Raw genomic sequence first — 19579 nt, forward strand, 5'->3', positions numbered from 1 at the left:
AGCTTGTTCCACACTCCCACAACTCTTTGTGGAAAGAAGTGCCTTCTTAGAAGATCTCTTTATAGACTTTATAGTCCACATAGTTTTATAGTTTTATAGACGGAGGAAAACAGCTGAGTAGATTGGATAGATTCAGTAATAGGCCTTGAAAAAAATTTGAAATAATGTATTTGCCTCTTTGCCACCATGGCTATTGAATGTGTTTCTGTTTAATGTCTTTCGACTGCACATTTAGTCCAGCAAGTAGTAATTTGCTCTTTTGGCTGTTTTGTAGATGAGTAGAAAATGCGGCAGGCATGTAGTCAGTGTGTAGACACAGTGCTTGCCCTGCCTTCCTGCCAACACAGGTCTTGAGAGCTGTGCTGACTGAAGAGATCCCTAAAATCATTATTGTCTATTCACTGTACCCCTGTACACTAAACGAGTTTAGAACTTGACTGAGACTTCATGTTAGCAGAGCTGGAATTAATTAATTCTAAAGTTTCCTTGATTCTGCTATCTTAGGTTTTTTTCTTACCTTTCAAGCAACCAGTAAACGTGTTTCCTTATTGATCAGTTCATTCACGGGAATCAAGGGTTAAATATCAAAATTCACAGGACTGAGCAAGGTAATTATGGACTGATAACTCTGATTTACACAGCTCATAAGGTCATGAAAACCATGATTAGATGTGAGAACAATAAAGAGTTCTTTAACATTTTTTTATCCTCTTGAGTTAGCGATCTAAAAGCTCTGGGACTGGAAAGACATTCTCTCACAGCCACCTCTGTCTTCACCAAATCCCAGCGAGTACTGTGGCATTGCTGACAATGTTCTTACCAGCTGAACACTGGAGTTCTTGACCTCCTGAGATAAGACACTGAACAGCTTCAGAATCAATAGTAAGTCATGAACCCAAGAGTACAAGGGAAGACTATGAGCAAGTGCCCTTAAAACCTAGAATAGGAGGCACTTATTTACACAAAGGGTGGTGGGAGTGTGGAACAAGCCAAACAGCCTTCTTGGCCTGGTGCCCTGCCTTATTTTCAATACATACTGTAGATGGGTTAGATCGTGGGGTTAGTTATCTACTAACTACAAACCAGACAAGATGGGCGGAATGGTCTCCTCTTGTTCAGAAGTCAAAACGAGGTTATGGAAATGCACTAACATAGAGTTCAGTGAGTAAAAACCCTTCAAACTCTTGCCATCAAATGCACATGCTTTTCGAATAAACATTTTTTTTTCCATGCAAGAAATTCTTTGCAGTAACTTGCTTTTCCGCCATGAAAACACACTTGTATTCCCTTTCGACACTTGTTGACAAATGGTTGCTGATGAAAATCGTGTTTTTTGGGGGGATGGAAGACCTAGAGCTTGGCTTTCATGTGCGTAACTCCCCCACAGATTCTGAGCCGCTCCTACAGGTAGAAGGCAGCCAATATTAAAACCCCTGGGGAGCGTGATCCAGCCACAAACAGCAGAGTCCGGATTCTGTAGACGGCGTTATACTGGGGTATAATGCTCCCTTGTTTATTTTTTCAAGAAGGGAAGTAGAATAATCCAATTCCCTTCCAGGCATAACAAGCCGAGTGGACATGTAACTGTTACAGTGCTACTATTTCCTATTTTTCAATAAGGACAACCACTGAACACAAATAAAAGTTATCTCATGTGCCCGATGTTGAAGTCAACTTCTCCTCTCTCCTCCGGAAGCCTCAGCATAACATCTGAGTAAATATGTCTCTTGCTGTGCTTGAGAAGTTTATGCTTGGGCTTTTTTAAAATGCTTTCTTCCACAGCACAGCGTGAAATCGTAAAGTGTGTTTTCCCCTAGCTGTGCATTTATTTAATAACAAGATGCATGAAAGAGGCTGAGTGCAGAGCGAAGATCAGGGTGCACAGTAAACAATCTTGTCTTTCGTCCTGGAGTCCCAGACCCAGACCCAAACCTGCCCTGCAGGAGGCATGGTTTCAGGAAGAATGGGGGCTCCAGAGCAAGAGATAATTGGGCTCGTGGAAACATTGTGCTGAATGAAAGCAGAATATGCATTTAAAAGCACAGAATTGTTATGTAAAACCGATTACTGCTCTGGAGTCAGTCCAGAAAGGCAGGCAGGAACTGAATCTCTTTAGTATTGGGGGCCGCCAATACAAGTATACAAAAGGCAAAGACCACTCAGAGGATTTCTTCAGAATAAACACTGAAACACAAGCCAGGGGACAGAAGTGGAAATGAAGCAGAAGTGCATTAAAAATCTGAAAACAGTCACTTCTTCACACAAAGGGTTGTGGAACAAGCTTCACAGCCATGTTGTTGAAGCTGGTGTCCTGACTTCTTTCAAGAAACAGCTGGATGAGATCCTGGGATCCATTAACTACTTGTTACCACCAAAGGGGCTAGGTGGGCCAAACAAACTCTGATGTTTGTAACTTCCCTTGTGTTTTTATATTCTTATGTAGGAGCGACAAGGGACTCTTCCTCTGAATTTGCCTAGGGCTCAGCCTCCTCCTGCTGCCTGTGGTTTTAAATTTAGAAGGTGGGCAGGGGTGGGCCTTGATTTCTGCCTGGTGTTTGGCATGTGTCTGTCGAAACACAAGCCCAAGCCTGGAGCCCATCTCTGACCGCACTGGCTGTTGGGTATAAATAGCAGTCTTGGTTTCGGGCTCTTGACAGAAACTCCAGCGCCTCTTTGGAAAACCAAGAGAGGGAGGGAGAGAGAGGGAGAAGCATCCACTCGCTGCAGGGGAAAGCTTTGCAGAAGCCATTCCAAATAGAAAGCAAGCAGGACGCAGCATCTGGAGTGCAGGAGAACAAGGAGCTGTAACATTAACGTCAACAGAGTTGTTATGGCAATATAAGTCCCCCAGGAAGCTGTAATGTGATCTCTTACTTTACATTAGGGAGTATGGGTGATCAGGCAGGCAGCTGCTGTCTGTCAGCTCTCTGGATCAGGAGCTGCTACCGATACAGACCCAGATTTGTTGTTTCATTAACCCAGAATGAATCTTGGAGCTGTTCTTCCCAAGATATCCCCAAGACAAGTCCCCATTGGCCTTTTAACACCATGTCCAGGCTTCAGTGAGACTCAGTGCAAACTGATAGACTCACGTGCCCTGACACAGGCATATTCTTCTGACATTTGCTCATATGTTTTTTGGTGGTGCTCTCAGAAATTGATACCCTCTATAGAATTCCTTGTTCTTAATAAAGGATTAAGTTTGTGTTGTATTATGTTTCAGTATCTAATAATAAAAAATGCTTTGAAGAGCAGTCCTGAATTATATTTTGAGCAGTTTCTACTCACAAAACAATGTTACAGCATTGTTACAGTTAATTTTCAGAAGTGCCTTAAGCCCACCATGATGATCCTATAGTTTGAGAAACACACTGTTTGTTTTATTCCTGTATTTGGCTATGAACAATTCAGGATTTATCCACACACAGTAATGGCTGCAGCCCCAGCATGGCTAATGAGTAAAATCAGATTGTTCTGGCACTACAAGAGACCTGAAAGTTCTTGCCTGAGGTCTTTTCCATTACCCTTCTACCACTGTCCTCGTCCACTGGGTCATTTTTGCGCACTCCTATGGATCAGGCCATGCGATTGTTGGCACGTTTGGCCTCTTGGAAGCGACTGCTCTTCTCAAATTAGTGAACTAGCTGCTACAAGACAGACTGTGACTCTGTGTGAGAGAACAGGGGGGTCCTGTTAGCATAAGAAACTTTCTGAACCGTTCCCCAGAGCATGGTTCAGGGATGAGATAGAGCCCCCTGTGACAGAGTGGCGAGATGAGAGACCCAGCGTAGTGCCAGTGAGCCAGTGTGGGGCTGGTGAGACAGAAAGGTCGTAGAGCCTCTTTCCCTTCTGGACAGGGAGTCTCTGGGGTTCTGACGCAGATATGAATGCCACTCCAGCTTCGTTATCCCTGAGGGTGAGTGTGTTTTACGACAGAGTCCAAGACAACAAGACATCCAAAACAATCACCACCAACAAAGAGCTCAGGACAACAGTGTTTCAGGAGATAAGAGAGTTTCTTTACTGTACATTGTTTGAGAGTGAGATTGCAGTGGGGATGAAAGATTTCCTGAGTCTGTTACTGTTACACCTGAGGACACAGAGGCGTCTCCCAGATGGGAGGAGTGTGAGATACTCACTCCAAATGCTCTTGGCTTTCCTTGCAGCCCTCTGTTTGGAGAGGGCATTCAGGTTGATCTGATTTGTTCCTGCTCCCATTTGCAGCCATGAGATCTACAGTACCCTGTGCTCTGTGGTTTGCTCACAACAGGCTTCCTCCAGCCCTGAATCATGATGAAAGGTGACATCTCTCCGGCTTCTTTCCCCCTTTAATGCTAGCTTCCCAGATCCTGTCCTTCCATCTTGGTTTTGCTTCATGTCAGACCCTCCAGCAAGAGGCCTGGAGCTCGCGTGTTACTTTAGTGCTGTTAACCCTGGTGCCGTGTTCAAAAACAATATGCAGAAGCGCCTTAGCAGAACCTACAGCAGTTAACCGATCACAAGACAAAAGAACATTTATTGCCTGTGGCATTCTGCAAAAAAACCCACAGTTCTCTGTTCTTCCGATGCAACACTTTGATTTCTCAAGCAGTATGAGCTGTCGCCTGGTAAGTTAGCTCTTTGCCGTGCGTCTCCCTCTCTAGTCATGGACTTGCTGTGAGTGTCACACTATTGCCCTTAACTTATTAACACTACTGAAAGCATAAAGCTACAGGGGTCACTGCTTTACCAGTGAAAAGAAGTAAACCCCCAGCCTTCAGTTGCTATTGAAACTCGCTCTATATTGAACTGGACATTGCAAACAAAAGGAGGCCATTCAAGCCATCAGTTTGGTACTATAATTAGCAGATAATTAATCAATGGATCTCTTGAAAGAAACTAGGGTATCGACTTCAACCACATGCCTCGGTAGCTTGTTCTATACTCCCACCACTCTTTGTGTAAAGGTATGCCTCCTGCTCTTACTTTTAAATATCCTTCCACTTGCTGATGGACTGTGTGCTGTGCGCTGTGCAGGACCGGAGCAGAAGAAGATGTGGAAGATGCTGTGGCTGCGGTGTCTAGGCAAGCCCTGGCCCCCCTAGCTTCAGTACCGGGATGTCTGTCCAAGACCATCGAGCGCACTCTCGTTATCACTCTTAATGACGTTTAACTTTCTCACGTCTGTAAGTATCCACTCCTCAATGCTGCTCTTTCCATTGAAACATGTTGATGGATCAGGTGCGGCATTAAGTTAATCTAAATCTGATTCCACCATTGTATTTAAGAAACTTCGCACATTTCTTCGTTGAGAAGAGAGTATACTTCTTCTAAGTGAATGTTCATCTGGGGCGAATGTGTGTGTGTGTGCTGAGGGAGCGGTGCCTTCTCTTCCGCTGGCTCATCACGTCAGGGATCTTGAGGCAGCAGTGTATGGCTCCTGTACAGCGGGCCTCCCTTCCTGAGGGTGCTGCGCAGGTCTTCGGGTTTTCAAAGGAAGACAATCCTCTTCCGCCGCTGGCGTTGTCACAATATTAGTAAGAATCGTACAACACTAAAAGTCAGCCTTCTCCAGGGCGACGGGGTCTCGAGCGGACTGTCGCTACCAGTGAGTCGAGGACGAGATACAGGACCTTCCGCACGGAGTCCGCAGAACTCTCTCAGTCTCTGAAGTCTCTGACTTCACACATTACACCACCCTTCAAAATGTTCCTGTTATTTGAAATAAATTGAGATAAAGGTCGTCCACTGCGTTTGAAAAACAGATTTTAAAGCGTGGATTCAGTTACAAACTCTGGCGCATGCCAAAAATAACCTACTGTATGTAAAAAAGGTCTCTCCTTTTACTGTATATATCGTTGGGATAGCTTAAGTGTGACAGAAGTCCTGTTCAGCTCATTTGTAATAGGTTCATAAAAGCTGGAGTTGTGAATCTTGAAAAGTCTTTTAACCTGTTTGTTGATTTAAAGACTGTGCATACTAGCAGGTGAACGTAAGGGCTAAGTAAACGCCCGAGCAGATTGAGTAAATCCCGGTTTTCAGAATGTGGTCCTTTAGGAGCTGAGGCAACGATACCCGTAGTTCTGTTTCTTTGACAGGAAATGATTCGTGGATATAAACCAGTGTCTCTTGTGTGTTAGCAACAGTGAAATGCACCAATATTTATCTGTAATGAAGCCTAATGACGTATGTACCAGTGAAGTTGCCCCTCTCAATCTGTTCAAGAGATGTGGAATGATGAGGTGTTTCCGATAAAACATTTCTCTACATGTTATTGTACGTATAAACTCGATTGCAATTCACAAATACAGTTTTTGAAACGTGTAAGTTGTAAAGGCTGTAAGACGGTTACTAATATTAATGCTATTTGAGAGAAACAGTTCTGCAATTGTAGTGCGCTGCTTCAATATAGTGACAGCACTGACAAGTTCCTCCACTGACAGCACTCAAGCGCGCTGCGCCTTTAAGGCGGTAGGCGTTCGGTGCTGTGACTGACCTCGCTTTGTGCGCTCGCTCGCACGCTCAAGTCACTTGTGCGCTCGCTCGCTCAGTCGCACTGGCGAAGCCGCGGCGGCTGAATGAATCTGGAAGCGCAGGAGCTGATTTCGCTGTGAATAAGGGACGACTTTCTCTCCGCCCGTCTCCGTATCACGGAGAGGTGGAGGCGACGAGGACAGTGTCATTAGTCAAGCTCGGATTTCGATCTCGTTTTGGTGTGAAATGCTGGTAAGTGAAAAAAAAAATCTTGCCAAATTAATTGCTTCTATCTAGCCAGGGGTATTTCAGGTTAGAAAAGATATTTTGCAAAACGCTGCCAAGTCAGTGAACGTAGCCAACTAACGAGATTTGGGCTGACAGCTTGTGCAGTTGAGTGAATCGACTGAGTGTTGACAGAGAGCAAATTTCTCTCCTTAAATCAGATTTTTTCACGGTTGTGGCACATTTCCACAGCTTGTGTCTTGCCTCAGAAAGACGTTACATTGTATCGTAGAGTTCGCTTAAACTGCAGTCCGAATGATAGGTTAAGTAAGTGGAGATGTGAAATTATTTTTATTGCAGCTTTACATGTCTTTTTATCGATCGTCAAATGCAAAACATTTTTTTTTGCACGATGGCAAGCATGCAGACCTAGCAGAGAGTGTTCATTAGTTTAAACCCTTGATTTGAAAAGACGATCTCAGGGCAACGTCAGAAGACCCGAACAGAGCTGAACCCCTTTTTTCCCGTCTCATGACAGCTTTGAATGGAAACATGGTGTTGAGATATGCAATTACCCACCACTTTAATTCCCAGTACAGCGTATCAAGCCGTTGCTTTGCGTATGCATTCGTAGAGAATTCGGGATGAGAGAATATGGCAAGCCCGTGTGTGTTTTCCATACTGATCTTATCACGTCGGTGAGTTAATGGAGAGAAACGGAGCTGAAGTTTTAAGGGGTGTCAGTTTGTCGTGTTGTGCATCTTACAAATTTCAGTCACCCCATTTTAAGTGGGATCTTGCCGTCCTCACCACGTGTGTCTGTGTAGAGCGTGAGTATGTGAAGTCGTGTGCAGTGTGCACAGGGTGTCCTTGCAGGAGAGTTCTGCTCCTGAACCCTTCTCTGTATTTTATGAATTGCTTGGACTGACGTTTGGCAGTTCTGTTGTCTTTGGGCAGAGGGCGCTATTTCATCTTAAAGGCACAGGTCTCTTGAGAAGCGGGGTTAGGCTACGGCAGGAGCTGGGTGCCTGTCTGCCGGGGCTGCTCTACAGCAGGGGCGCACGACCCCGGTCCTGGAAGGTCAAAAGGTTTCTAGTTTTCTTTATATCTGAGCCCGTCGTTACCCAATTGGACTCATTATTTGCTTAACATGACAAGTGAAAGGCGTTCCTTGTTCTTAAGAATCTGGGGGTTCAAAGAGACCTATTATACCTGCTGGACAGCGGCCCTAGAGAACCAGAGCAGGACAGCCCTGATTCACTGTACTGTACCTACTATATACTGTACATAGTGTAACGCTTACGGCCGACAAGCACTGTGTGTAAGAGCCGGCGTACCAGAGCGGGTGACGTCACCGCCCTTCCCTGTGATAGCAGGACCACAGCTACTGGGCTGTGGAGAGATCTCTCTTTGGCTCACGGGGCTAGGTCGCTGCAGAGAGACGCGGAAGTCCCGGGTTCGAGCCACCTATACTTTGGGCCGACCAGATGCGGCAAGGGCGCCCGCCTGAGCCCCCGTTGCGTTACAATACTATACACTGTACAGTATATCATAGATAGTATATGTGTACTGTATACAGATGTTGTGCCTGGTCATTGAATACAGTGCAATCAGGTTAAGATTTCCTGCTGTGTTCATGTAGCATATGCAATCTCTGAAGCTTTTTATGCTGACATATCATGGTACTCTGTGTTAACTTTCATGCTTTTTTAAAGAAAACTGTACCAACAAGTTTGATGTCTCACAGCTTTTACAAAGCCCATTCGTTCATTTCAAGAACTTACAACATCTGAAATTGTGCAAGTACAAGAAGAGATACCATGAATTCTTGGAAGAAATCCTTTACTGCTCTCTTCTTTATTACTGTGTATCTTTAGTTTTTAAAGCCGCGCTTGATTCTTATGGTGGAAACAGTCCACCTTAGAAAGCCGCCCTGCTCTGTGCATGTATTTTTGTCTCTAAAAATCAGTCCGTCTCTAAAAGTCTTACTTGGTTTTGCATGCGAGGACTGTGGCAGTTGCATGCAGGTGTGGTGTCAGCTCAACCCAAGATTGTCAAAAGAACATTAAAGCAGCCAGTAAAACAGTGTTTTACAGATTGCTGTGGAGAGTCAGAATAAAGCTGAAATCGAGGGATTTTGATGTTGTTTGGTAATATTCTGGGTTGGATGCTGTGTATCGGGTGCCTCTCTATACTGTATATGGAAGTGGTGGTTACGATCCAAAAGATACCATTTTGTCTGGCTCATACAGCATGTGCTTATGTCGCGACAGCTTATTTGGAGACTTGTTTTGTTTCAATTACCACATCACATCAACAGCTGCAGAAGGGCTGCGTGTCTGGAGCAGTTGGGCGTTAAACATACTCTCTATCTTCTCGTGAATAAATTGTTCCGGATTTGGCTCGATCCCATTTGTGTGTCAGTGGTCTTGCTGGAAGTGGGGCTGACCTTATAACTCCCCAGAATGCTAAACTCATGATACTGGGCAAGCTTGTGTGCAAAAGTTTGACACTCTGCACTGTTCCACATAATTCTGTGGTGATCGCCTGAAACTACACACTGTTTTCTAAGATGATAGCCCACGATAGATCGGAAGTGTATGGAAATTCCTACACTTATATTGGCTGCTCATGTATCATAACATTAATTGCTTACACTTATATAGCGCCTTTCTGGACACTCCACTCAAAGCACTTTCAGCTAATGGGGACTCCCCTCTACCACTAGCAATGTACAGTCCTATCTGGATGATATGATGGCAGTCATAGTGTGCCAGAACGTTGCGATCAAGCTTTTGAAGACAAACTTATTCTGTGTTTCCCACCTGTTTCTTCCGTGTTTTCCCCCATCTCCACTCACACCCTACTCCAGGCCACTCACCTTTCACACAAAGGTCATTTAACACCTCACAGGCCCCACTGCTCCCCCTACAGGATGCTCAGCTCCAATTGGAGGAGAGGCACGCCCCTCTGACACGCCTACCTTCCAGGCAATCATCAGGCCTGCAAGTTCCATGGAGGCCACAGGGGGCGCCGTGTCTCTCTGAGATCACTGGCTGGCTAATCCCACCCTACCCCTGGCTCTGCTCAGTCATGTGCCACCACTTGAGGCCACACTCAGCTAGTGGCATATCCCAGGCTCGAACCCGTGACACCTGGATCACAGGGCTCAAGCCACACTCTGGTGTCCTTAGGGTCTGAGTCAGTCACATTCTGACCAGTGTGAATGAATAAACGCTAAATGAAATGCTTGGTTTCTCCTCACCACTCAGATGTACTGTATGACTAATAGAGCTGTTAGGCCCAACAGTACAAACAGCTAGTGGAGGTTTTGTATGCATCGTTGATACTCACGACTTACACATACTTAACTCATGAATATGTCTTAGATGTAAGACATTTGCACAGCAGTGCAGTAAATATTGCTTTGTAAACAATACACCATCTAGGTCTATTAAATGCTCCGTCGCTGGTGCAGGTAATTAAAATGCTCTAGTGGCAATGCTTGCATATATTTGTGAGTATGTACAGTATATATATAGTGAAAAATATAGAAATTAGTATTGAAAGTGTAATTATGGAAATGTTTAAAAACATGAAATATTTATCCATCACAAAGCTCAGCCTACCTCACAAACACAATAAAATCTTCTGCACTGATCTCGTTGGAAAATAATTGAAGGCCTTTAGAGGAAATGTTTATTGTTGAGGCAGGCGTGCAGAGCATTTGATTATAAAAATATAAATTATATGATTTCTCAAGCTTCGTCCTTTAGCTTGAAAAATTGAAGGAACTGTGATGCGTGTCTATCGGTGTGAGGTTCTTTTTGCTCATTGTCATGTCATCATCTCTTTGTGCGACTTTGTGCGTCGTGTGTTAATTGTGTGCTCCAGTGCTGTGAGAATCATGTGAAGACTCCACTGGCATGGTGCAGTGTGCCAGCATATCCAGAGCTGCCCCAGGGATTCTTACATCCATCCACCTGTTTTCTAACAGCTTTATCCCACACAGGAGCCTAATCTGGCAGGCAAGAGGCACAAGGATACAGCGTGGATGGGATGCCAATGCTTTACAGGCACACACAGACACACACACACTCACACCAGAGCCAGTTTTCACAAAACGTGCGAACCTACTAATATGGTTTTGGACTATGGGAGGAAAGGAGCAGAACATATAAACTCCACAGAGATAGCACCCCAAGAGCAATGCTAACCACTGCACCTCCGTGACGCCCCGTTTCGGTCCAGTGCTCCAGCACGTGCCTACTCACACAGCGCTCACAGCACGTCCAGCCTGCTGGGGGAGGACAGCCACAGGGAGAGTCCGGGAGCCGCGGTTCTGGGGGAGAGGTGCCGAGGCAGGGTTCTTCCCCTGGCCAGATGTTGTCCTTGGTGGCCAGTCTTGCCTGTCTCGCTGGGCAAGGTGAGAAGCTGGCGTCTGCGGGGCCTGGCTGCCAGCTCGCCGGAGTTACTGCAGGGGCTCAAGCTGGTGTGGTGCGCATGGTGGGAGAGCGAAACCAGCAGGGCGTGCTTGCCTCTGTGCACGCTCTCACACAGTCACACACACACACACACACACACACACACACGCACGAGCTCACTGACGTGCAATCAGCATCCTGGACTTCCATCATGGTTCACATGGCACACTCTAGCTGATGAAGAAACAAAACTCCCACAGACAGCATCAATCTTCCCAATGATGTCACTGGATGCATTTCATTGCCATAACAAATATAAACACTAGCCCCCGTGGTGGTTAGCTCTACTGAGTCCTGGGCTCTGTTCCGGCTCTGATCCTCCCCTTGTTTATGTGAAAAATTTTGCCAGTTACTCTTGCCTCCCACCTTCTGAAATCATGCTGGCTAGGTGTGATCAGCCCTTCTTATCGTCTCTTTCTGGTGGACTGGCATCTCCTCCGGGGAGAGCGGTCATGTGATTTCAGCCCCTGTGCCCCTGTGCTTCTGGGATAGTTTCCGCCCGCACATGACCCCCTGCCCTCATTAGGGTGGGAGGCTAGCTGTTAGTGGCCTGATGGACAGCAGCCCTGAAGCAGCTCTAGCGCAGTCACAAGAGGTTGTATACTTGAGACTTGATGGCTAATTCCCTCATGGTATAGAATAGACACTGTGAAGTAGGGAGCTTCCTTCAAGTATCAGTTCTGGACTGTGGGTCACAGTATTGACATGAGGAGGCTCCCAGTCATATTAAAGTTGTGTGTGAAGGCCATTTGCACCTGCCTGGGCAGAAGCTGTGCCAGCGGATTCACACAACTGTGCAGTCCCATAGCACAGCATATACAGTATAGCATCTCCTGCCTTCTCTTTCTTAATCATCTCACATTACATGTCCTAGACCAGCCGGGCTTTCTTCCTGCTTGAGTTGGAACTGATGTTTTAAGTGAAAAACGGAAGCTGATTTGAAGGGTGAGGGTGTGCCAAGACACCGCCTGTCTTTGTTTCAGCCCATGTTCCCTTTTTTTTAATTCCTCTTCAGAGGTGTGGTCACGTGATCGACCAGCCCCGCCGGCTGGCTTGAGGTGCTGCGTGAGCACAGGCACAAAGGGCACCTTTGATCCTGCGTGCGGGGAGAGGACTGAGCACTTTGATGGGACGTAATGAAGCAGTGTGCCGTTCATTCATCAGGACGTCCTGTAGCTGACTGAGTTTTATCAGTCTTGGCAATTATTCCTGAAGGGAGAGCTGAAGATATTCTAGGACCTAACGTTTGCTAATGCTCCATGCACTGGGAGAGAGGCTGGCTCTTGCCATTTTCTGTGATATAATGGAAGATTTGCTCCATCATAGTCATGACAAAGCATATTGCTTACTACACGCACATTAATAACATGCAATATGATCGGCCCGAAATATTATAATCTGCATATATTGATGTAGGCAGCTTAATAAATGCAGCCTGCTTAGTGCTGTGCCCAGTGCAGTAGCCCTTTCTGCTTCAGAGTCATTATGTCATAACTAATTGCTTTTGTCACTGGCCAGAATTCTGACAAGTAGGGAATCTTTTACTTGGATTTCTCCTTCACTTTTGTCTTGGATTTTTTAAAGAAAGTAGTTGAGATGTTGGCAGCATGTCTCAAAATCATACTTAGTTTGGACACGCAATATTAACGAAACCAACTATGAAAAAGTACTGAAAGAATGAGGTGCCTGGGAAGATCATTGTAAGACGTCCTGCACAGAGACATGCTGGCGCGTGACTTGAACAGTTACAGTATCTTTATAGTGCATTTATCAGGGGTGGCTTGAGTCACACCGGGGTGACTCATGGATGTCAGAGATAAAGTTGTTATTGTGCTGCAGGTGAAGTCATCTCCCCGGGTGCCTGGGAAGAGTTTCAGGCTGTACCTGTAAAGAAAGAGTTTGGCAGCAACCTGTGTTAGCTCATGCAGTGTGCTTTGAGATCCACCTAATGCCTCCTACATGCCTCCTACCCTGAGAAATGAATATGTCATCATTCCAGGAGCTCCTGAGTTTCTGCTCCTTTTTCTTGATGGCTCGTGAGTGATTGTGAGTTGCATCAGGTTGCTGTCATGTATTGAAAGGAAGTCTGTGGGGGGGGAGGTATCAGGCTGTGATCTAATCTCTTCACCTTGAAACCCCTGAATCAGATGACACCCCAGAGCCCGGGCATCACTTTGAAAAACACCCAGCAACCAGGAATGCGGCTCTGTGCCAGCCGTTCATTTAAACCCATTGGCTGCTGCTCCAGGCTGGTCTCATCCATCCATGGAATGATGTTTGCGATAGCAGCCTGTAGCATTTCCCCTGCAACCACACAGGCCTCCCTCTCCACCTCCTTCTCTGCAGTACATTCTTCTGGTTCACAAGATCTGATCAGACAGGAGCTGGCAGGGCAGGCAGAGGGAGGGCAAGGAGGCAGCGCAGACTGAGGGAAACTCTCATGCTACCCTGTACACAGCCTGCAGTTCGCCTCTAGCAGTCAGCCATGCAAGCCCTCATCCAAAACGTCAGTCGTTCTATCTCTCAGATCACATAGTCTGTAGAACTGCAACAGTTGACACTGGAGAGCATGTCATGTTAAGCCAGCAGCCTTATCACCCTGCATCTCACAGATGGCAGCCCACTGAAGCTCAACAGGTGTGAGTCTGGTCAGGATGTGGGCGGGAGACCTCCTGGGGAAAACTAAGGTTGCTGCTCGAAGAGGTGTTAGTGGGGCCAGCAGGGGGCGCTCACCCTGCAGTCTGTTTGAGTCCTAATGCCCTACCATAGGAATGGGGAGACTATATTGTACATAGGCGCTGTCCTTTGGATGAGATGTAAAACCAAGATCCTGAATCTCTGTGGTCATTAAAAACCAAAGGGCATTTCTCAAAAAGTGTAGGGGTGTTACCCCGATGTCCTAGCTAAATTCTCCCCTGCCCTTTACCAATCATGGCCTCCTAATAATCCCCATCTGTGAATTGGCTTCATCACTCTGTTCTCCTCACTGATAGCTGATTTTGGTGAGTGTACTTTCTCATCATCCAGGTGGGGCTGCACACTGGTGGTGGTGGAGGGGAGTCCCCTTTACCTGTAAAGTACTTTGAGTGGAGTGTCCAGAAAAGTGCTATATAAGTGTAAGAACTTTTTATTAATGGTTATCTGTTCTATGTCATGTCATTTTGAATTTCTTGGGCTGATTTTAAGTGTGCTTTTTCATATCACATCACATCCAAGAACTGGTTATCCAATGCAGGGTCACAGTGGCCTGGAGCCCATTCTGGGAAATGCTGGGCACAAGGGAAGGTACACCCTGGACAGGATGACAGTCCATCACATGGCACACGCAGACACAGCAGACACACACACTGACACGAGAGCCAGTTTTCAAGAAGCCAGTTAACCAACCTGCATGTCTTTGGACTGTGGGAGGAAATCAGAGCATTTGGAGGAAATTCACACAAACATGGGGGAAACATTCAAACTCCAAGCAGATAGCACCCTAGGAATTGAAACCCACGATCGAACCCAGGCCCCAGCACTTTGAGGCAACAATGCTAAACTCTGTGCCGCTGTGCCACCTGTGTTTTTTTGCTAATGTTTCAAGATAAGATATTCCCCCCAAATTGTTACAATAAGTGCGGTGTTGTATAAATAGGTCTCCATGTCATTATTGTAAATTTATTCTCAGTCGGCTTACCTGGTAGAAGAAAGGGAAAACAGAAAGGTAGCGACTGATGCAGAACATAGAAGGACTTCACTCCCTCTGTGGCGTCCCTTTGTGGGATAGAATCGCCAGAGGGCTTCTTTCAAAAAGGTTTCATATATTTCACACTTTGTCTGTAGGCTTATTGTTGTTCACACATTATTATCATATATTTTGAATGTAAGCCCAGAGTGTAATTCGGGTCATCCTGCTGCTATAGCACTTACTAACTACCTTGGCTGATGCTCTGGATAAGAGCTTACATTTGCACTCATTTATAATTCACTGTAACAAGTGAGGTGAAGTACTTCGCTTGAGGGTTCAACAGCAGCATCTTACCTGGGACTGCTACCCCAGTATACTCACAGTGCTCCAGTATAACAGCTTGTGCTGCCCACAACCTCAGCCTCAATCAGGAGACCTGTCCGTATCTGCTCAGAGCAATCAATAATGCCATTTCTCTGCAAGCCCCATTCAGAGTACCATGTTCGTATCCCTATACGGTGCTGCATATGCAGATATCCTCTAATTCACACCGGTTTTCTTTTTCAGTGTCGTCGTACGTTTAGTAGCAGTCTTGGGAGGCTGCTTGAGGGCCTTGCTGTTGGGAATCTATTAACAGTAATGAGCTGGAGAAATTCACAACTTGTTTTGCATTCCTGCCAGATACACCCCCCCGCCTTCCCTCTCAATGACCTGCTTGTTTCTGCCCCTGTTCCCCCTCTGTCACAGACAATTAGAGACCGTCAAAACATGGCCATGCCTGGATCAGCCACACAGTGTCCCGCACCTGGCTTGGGTTTCACTCTAATATCCCCTGGTCCATTCCGGGCGCGTGCGGCATACTTCAGCACAAAGCTATTCTTTCACTGGGGAGCCAGGTCACATATGGAACGATTTTTCGCGCAGGTTTGCTTTACTGGCTTCTAAAAGCCGAGTCGCTCAGAAGTGACATTTACTAGTCGGAAATTAGTGATGTGCTTATACTGTAGGTGACAGTAACACTCTGTCTCTCTGCAACTCTTCTCTCCTGCATTTAGTCATTTAGTCTTTTGCTATGCTGAACCAAAGATGTTTTGGTTAATGATTTAGTGTATATACAGTATAGAGATTTGGCAGATATTAGTGATCAATTTCCTTTCAATCAAGGCACTATTGACTGTTAATAAAGCATCTGTACTGTAAATGCATGGTCACGGTCCTACTAATGTAACTCTGATCCCAACCCTAAAACTAACTCCATCATTACTGAATATCCAGAGATGCATTGTTTACATTCTATAGAACCTCAAATTATACTGCATTGATCATTAGTCAAATATGCATCTAACATTCATTTGTAAAATGATGCTGTGAGATACAGTAGTTCTGCTTTGCCCTGGTATCTCTGGGTTTTTCCTGTGGGACACTGTGAAGGTGAATGCATTAATTAACTAATATAATCAAACCTATGCATGGAATTACCACTACCACAGGCTGAGTCACTGCCATCATTTTAACTTAGACCGGGGGACACGTCTTTACACAAAGTATTGTAGGAGTGTGTAACAAGCTACCCAGTTGGGGTGTTGAAGCTGATACCTTGGCTTCTTTCAAGAATGCGTGGATGATGTCCTTGAATCAAGACAGGAGGTATTACTTTGCACACAGAGGCCAAATGGTTTTTTCTCATCTCTAACTGTTCTTACATTGCTAAATGTACTTTTTTTACTCATGATGCTGTTATACTGGTCAGTTTAATCACTGAGACATACTATTCACACAGTGGCCTTATGGCCATCATGTAAGCCGAGGCGTCCCCGATATGAGGGACGTCCTGTGACGTGGCACAGTTCTGATTCGAGGTTGATTACCTGAGGGTCACACATACGCTGTTGTGATTCATGATGGCGAGAAATCCAGAGCTCTGAGCGGTGTGGAGCTTTCACAGGGCCACTCCAGCACTTCTGCGTAATACCATGGACATTGCTTTAGAAAGGGGTTCAGGGAGTCTAAGAAAATGGTTGATTCTCAACTGACTAAAAAGGAGCCGTGCATGCTGGTATGAAATGAAGTGTAATGACTATATTGTGTGCTGAATGATATAAGAACCTTCAATTAACCCATCATGTGGCAGCAGTGTAGGATAGTGGTTAGGGCACTAGTCTTGTAATTACACGGCTGTGGGTTCAAATACCAGGTGGGACACTACTGTTGTAACTTTGAGCAAGGTTTTTCGCTTGGATTGGAAGCTGTATGAATGGACACAAACCTCAATCCTTTTGGACAAAGACATCAGCCAACATAGTAATTTTATAATTCAGGTTTAAGGTCTTTAAAGGTCTTAACCCTTTTTGAGGTTTTATGCTAACTGCATAATACTTTTCAAGAAGCGATGGCTTGTTTTATAAACACTCAAGGCCCGCTGTGTCATTAATCCGTTCGTGAGCTACATAATTGCCTCTTGGACCATGCAGTAATTCTCTCACACTTTGTCCTCTACTGCCGCAATCCCTCTTCCCACCTCTAGGAGGCAGTGCCAAGTGTTCCATTCCAGAACGCTGCCTCACCAGAGCAGCTGCTCTTCTGCTCGTGTCAAGGCTCGTTACACGGTTAGTATTAAATTATGCGAGGCTGTTAATGCTGCTCCGTATGGTGTGAATATAGGACGTGCTGAACTGCGTCTTCATGGTCATGACACCTGTAATGGGTTATTTATATCCCCGTCTGCGGTTATTTATGGAGGCGGCATGTTTTCTTGCAGTGGTCTGTAGCTGGTTGGTCTCTCTGCGCCTGGCTGCTGGAGACTAACGGTACAGTACCTCCACCTGGGCTCTGACCCCAGATGTGTTTGCTAATGCGCAGCAGATGGGCCCTCTGCATGGGCGCACTGGCTTCCCAGTGGCAATGCTGGTGTGTGGTGTTGCAAACTGGGGGCAAGGATCAGCGAGCTGTGCCTAATAGTGCCATAGTTCTGATGAAATAAAAACCAGAATGTTGCCCGTGATGTAAAGTTACGTCCTAGGTCCTGTGCAGTGTCGTGACACTGACGTGCTTGTTTCTTCCAAGGGCTGGTTTGTGAGCCTCTTTCCTTGCGATCAGTGGTGCAGAAACTCTGGCCGTTGAGGCCTTTGAGGTCTCTCCGTGCAGGAGGGGGGTCCGGGCCTTTGTGTCTTGATGTCTTTAGCAGCCCCAGCTCCCCGCAAGGCTCCCCCTGCAGATGGATGCCTTTCTCTCGCCCCGCGCGGCTCTGTGTTTGTTTGTTTTATTGTGGGAAAATTCCTGCGCATTCGTGAGAGCTCCGGCCTGGGCTCCAGTTCCCAGGAGCCAACGAGGAGAGGCCTGTCTCTGCCGAGCTCCCAGCGCAGTTCGTCCCCCCTTCGACAGCGCAGGCCGGGCTGCGACGCCACAGGTCTGACAAGCCTCGGCTTTCTCGCAGTGCTGGCGTCAGTGTTTCTTCACCTGCAGAGGTGGGGTTTTAGCGAGAGCAGCAGTTCTGTGCCGGTTGTCAGGTTGTCAGGCTTGGCAACAGAACGTGTGTTGACGGAGCTCGCTTTTCTCAAAGAGTGCATATAAATTAGGCATCAAAAGAGCCCGCAGAGAGACAGCTAAGACATTTTCACTCATTTCGTTATTTAAAATACGAGGTGTGGAGGATGAAAAGGGTACAGCGACGATGCATTTGAATTTGAAGCAGCCTGTGTCTGCACAAAGCACGTTTCTGTTCCTCATTCCTTGAAAGCTGTCCAGATCAGACTCCCCTGAAATGACTCCTCCTTAGAGAAGCTGACCTAGTAAATGTGCCTTTTACTCCACTTCTCCCTCGCCCGAGTAACCCACTATAAGACCCGTGTCCCTAGCGTCAGACTACCCCAGACTTTCGGCATTTGGTGGCAGTGTCAGAGCAGCCCTGCCCCCTCTCTCCCTGAGAGAAAAATCTTGCGTCACACGAAACAGTCAGTTATTTCCATGCCACTGACACATCATTAAACCGTTCCCTTGGCAAAGGGCTGCGTGAGCTGGGAGCCATTGTGAACACTCTCGAACCTCACTGCTTGCTAAATGAAGGGAGACGATCCTATCTGAATCCTGCTGTGCCTTATGCCAGATCAGATTGTCCTGATCGAATCCTTTATTTTAGATGGGCAAGTTCCTCTGACTCACGGACATCTTTTGGTTTTCTTTTCAGACTGCGCTGAGCCCACATACGTGTATCTTGATTAGTCAGTTGGAACACAATCAGAAAATTACCTGTATTTCCTGACTGCAGAGTGGTTCCACCAAGAGATTGTTTGTTTAGAGGGCACGTTAAGCTCTGTAGTCTAAATTAAGGGAGAGCAATCCCAGTCCTGGAGGGCCAGTGTACAGTACTGCGGGTTCTCATTCCAGCTCGGCTCCTATGAGTGTAACTAGATAATTGTCTTAACGGGGCCAATTTAAAAAACAGCTCCCAGCTCTTCTGATGCTGCTGTTTTGAACACCTGCAGACACACCGGCCCGCCAGCGCCAGGAAAGCCTGCCCCTGGTGTGTTGATCAAATCTGGGCCGTGCCATTATTCAGCTGGGCCTGCAGCTGGGTTTGGTGGACTACAGCTGCCCAAAAGACACCAGGCACTGAACAAGCACTGCGGGGCAGTTTTCTGCACTGACAGGCTGAAGGAACAGATGCCTTTCTTGAACAGGGGGGGATGATGGACAGGACCCGATACAATTATTCAGAATCCTCAAAGGCTTTTACCCAGTCAAATGAAGT

The 19579-nt window shown here is 46.3% G+C and overlaps 1 protein-coding gene across 5 annotated transcripts in view; it reads left to right on the forward strand.

Moving 5' to 3' along the window:
- The window catches only part of daam2 (dishevelled associated activator of morphogenesis 2), a 137153-nt gene that overhangs the window by 10747 nt on the left and 106827 nt on the right, over positions 1–19579 (forward strand). For 4 of the 5 annotated variants that reach the window (XM_015357400.2, XM_006626338.3, XM_015357413.2 and 1 more), the window contains exon 1: positions 6526–6705. The exons of the other annotated variant lie outside the window; for it this stretch is intronic. The gene's annotated coding sequence lies outside the window, so the exon portion shown is untranslated. Of the gene's footprint in view, positions 1–6525; positions 6706–19579 lie in introns of those variants that run through there. 5 annotated transcript variants of the gene reach the window in all.

The sequence above is a fragment of the Lepisosteus oculatus genome, chromosome 2, assembly GCF_040954835.1.
Source record: "Lepisosteus oculatus isolate fLepOcu1 chromosome 2, fLepOcu1.hap2, whole genome shotgun sequence".
In the NCBI taxonomy this organism is placed as follows: Eukaryota; Metazoa; Chordata; class Actinopteri; order Semionotiformes; family Lepisosteidae; genus Lepisosteus; species Lepisosteus oculatus.